Source organism: Hippocampus comes, unplaced genomic scaffold, assembly GCF_001891065.2.
Source record: "Hippocampus comes isolate QL1 unplaced genomic scaffold, H_comes_QL1_v1.1 scaffold175, whole genome shotgun sequence".
In the NCBI taxonomy this organism is placed as follows: Eukaryota; Metazoa; Chordata; class Actinopteri; order Syngnathiformes; family Syngnathidae; genus Hippocampus; species Hippocampus comes.
In genome coordinates, this window is record NW_017805556.1 from 35,601 (window position 1) to 38,815 (window position 3,215).

Sequence of the window (3,215 nt, forward strand, 5' to 3'; positions counted from 1 at the left end):
CGTAATTTTCATGCACTTTGAATTTGCGTTGTATCTTATTTTGAAGGCATGTTTACAAGTGATCATAGCAACCAGAGAGTGTTGCGGCCAGATAGGACGTTCCTCATGTCATGATTCGTGTTTGTTATTATGTTTCGAAAATACCACATTTTTCATGCGGGTCATATCACATTATTTTGGTGTATTTATCCATCACACCTTAAAGGAAAATATTGGCTGACATTACACTGGTCCGTGGATCAAAAAAGGTTGGGGACCGCTGACCTAAACCATACAAACAAAGAAAATTCTCTTACTGTTCCCTCCATGTCCTGGTGCAAACCCAGAGTCCAAAAGTCAAAGCGGGTCAGGATGATGTTGTTCACCACTGCAAGATGTAGTGTGTGACTTTTCGTCTTATCAAAGACATGAGAGAGCTGGTGGAAGAAAACAAAGTATATACCTGTATATTTGTTTGTTATTATGTAAACAACATTCATCGATAACCACAGTGGCCTGTCTGCCTCGGAGTTCCTGTGCCCTGCATGCTCTGTGTACTGACAACTTGTGGAGACTAGTCAAGTCTGCATGAGGTCTCTGCTCACTGTCATCATTTACTTGTGAAAAAAGCAACAACAGAAGAAGATTGAACTGTCACATTTCTCCTTCGAATGACGTGTAAAATAGAGCAATGACTCACACTCTTGAGACTTGTCCTGTTCTTCGCCAGATGATGCCATCGACATTGCACAAGATGGAGAGTGAGCTGGAGTGAAAAAAAACGGTACATCCATTATTAGCTCATATAGAGCAAGAGCAATGTACATAAATATTTAATAACATACCTAAAACTACCCTTCCACAACTGTCACACTGCATTGCAACATCTGGACAAACAATGGTTCTGAACTGTTTTTTCATTTTTTTGGTTCCTTGCCACGTTGTAATGATGGAGAATGTTTCATCGTCGAAATATGTGTGTTGATGGGGTTGTTAGACTGAAAAAGTCATTGTTCTTCCTCATGCCAGAAAAGAGCCGCTCCGCACACTGGCTGTGAATAATAATACCACAGCAAGCTCTGGCACAAGCTCAAGCTTTCTCAGAACCTCACTCGGGTCTTTGCTCTTTCCCTGGCGCAAAACATCATTCAAAGCAAAATGCTGTGAGGACCCAGTGAGACGGTGCCCATCTATGGCAGCTGTCATCTTCGGAAACTTAAGCTGTTGCATGTTGACACGAACCTTGGCCTGTGAGGCCAGCTTCACCTTCTCTGGGATGGAAGCCACTAACCTTCCTCGAAAAAGGGGCAAATATTCCTAGCTACCTGCGGTGAGCGTGCTGTGGCAGCCCCCTGGCATAATCACACACTGACACATTGGGAAAGTGTTTCCAAGACAGCAAGAGATCCACAAGGTCACGTGGACTCTCTGCTCTCAGGTTGAACTTGACTGAATACACAAGCCGACATGGGCAAGTGATAACTGCCAACCACCTGTGGAACTGAGAAAAAAAACCCCAGCAATGACTTTAGGAGCATGGATAGACAACCTCCTACATAATGATATTGTCATTTGGTTAGACACAACAATGTAAGTGTAATGATCTTCAACACTCCATGTCATTTCACTGACCACAGAGGCAGCCCACACTTTCTGAAACACCTTGCTGCATACTGTGGGCGACTCTATTCGACATTTTCACTGACAGTCTCATGACAAGATCCATCTTTGACCCTTTGTCATCCACGCCACACTGCTTGTGCAGTGCCCTGACTTCCTCTACCAGTTGTCGAAAATGCAATGAAGTTAATATTGTCAATATAGCATCGTTTTCTCGCACAAAAAAGTGCATTTTGCATATTTGTTTCATGAACGAGTTAACTAGTCCACCTTCAAGTGGACAAGCTCATTAAGTGGACGTAGATACAGCAAGCTTATGAATTCCAAGCAAATTCTGTGATCAATATTTCAGTGTCACCTCACATGCAAATGGTTACATGCATTTATGCGAATGTATTTCTATAGTCGCTTTTCTTGCGAAAGACTGTGCAAGACTGTTTGCCAAGCAAGTACACGAAGCAATTGTTTCCACAAATAGAGAAGTGACCTGAAAGCAAAATCTTGCAACCCCGTAATAACCAATGAGGGCTGTGCAAATATGAGAACCCCAAAAAAAAAAAAAACCCAAGGCTATCTTATCTGGCTGTGGGCGAGAGGCTGTGTACTCCATGAACTGATCACATTTATACAGGGTGTAATATAGGAGAAATTATACATTTCTGACATCTATGGTTGTAATTTGGATTTATTTATATTCCAGATAACCCTGAGAATGCATTTGACGAAAGAGCAACGAATTGAAATCACCCTAATGGCAAGCATTCGTGTGGTTTATGTCAAGAAACATTTCTTTTTCCTATGTGTGGAGACTTATGGAACACCCCGTCCTGAATCAGTCAATCATGAATGGCATGGATATATATGCAAAGACACAACATGCTTTTTACACTAAAATGAATGTTCACAAGAATGGCAAGTTTATTTGTCTCGTATATTTCATGTACAAGACAATTCAAAGTGCTTTAATCTAAAACATTTAAAGCATGACAGAAAGGGAAAGCAAATGTTCACACAAAAACAAAAATCACACGAAAATCATCTCAAATAATTAGATTGAAATGATTAAAACCAATTATCAGCTGAGATAAGTGCAAAGTGCAAATGGGGATTAAAACAAGAGAACGGCTCGATTAATCACAATGCTACTGTGAATATGAATGTTTTCAGCCCAAATTTAAATGAACCGACGGTCTGCGTAGGCCTCAGATATTTCAGTGGTTTGCGGATATGGATAATAAACCACCATAAAGGCTCTCTTTACCTCAAATTATGAACTGAAGCAAATCTATTTATTTATGGTTATTATACATTAGAAGTAATTAATTACAGTCCATCCTTCACATTATTTTCTCATGCTGCTTTGATTCTGCAGACTTTGTATACCCGGCAGAAGCACATACCACTGCAAGCATAGTCACAGTGAAAACATGGACTGGTTTTCTTCTCATAAGGATGCTTTCTGTATAATTAAGTGGAAGGGACTGGATAGCAAAGCATAACTGCAACCATTTCATTTCAGGCAGGGATGGGCTACTGGTGGACCGCTTTGAGTGTCCCTTTGATTAATTTAACCGCACCCCCCTTTGTTTTTTTTTTTTTGTTTTTTTACAAAGCCC

General features: G+C 40.6%; 1 long non-coding RNA gene across 1 annotated transcript; it reads right to left on the minus strand.

The window, feature by feature from the left end:
- Positions 1 to 495: 495 nt before the first annotated feature.
- On the minus strand, positions 496 to 2,069 carry LOC109521799 (uncharacterized). Its single transcript, XR_002169432.1, has 4 exons — positions 1,870 to 2,069; positions 825 to 1,472; positions 680 to 745; positions 496 to 596 (listed from the first exon to the last, which is right to left on the minus strand). It is a non-coding gene; the product is annotated as an uncharacterized LOC109521799 (long non-coding RNA).
- Positions 2,070 to 3,215: the final 1,146 nt, after the last annotated feature.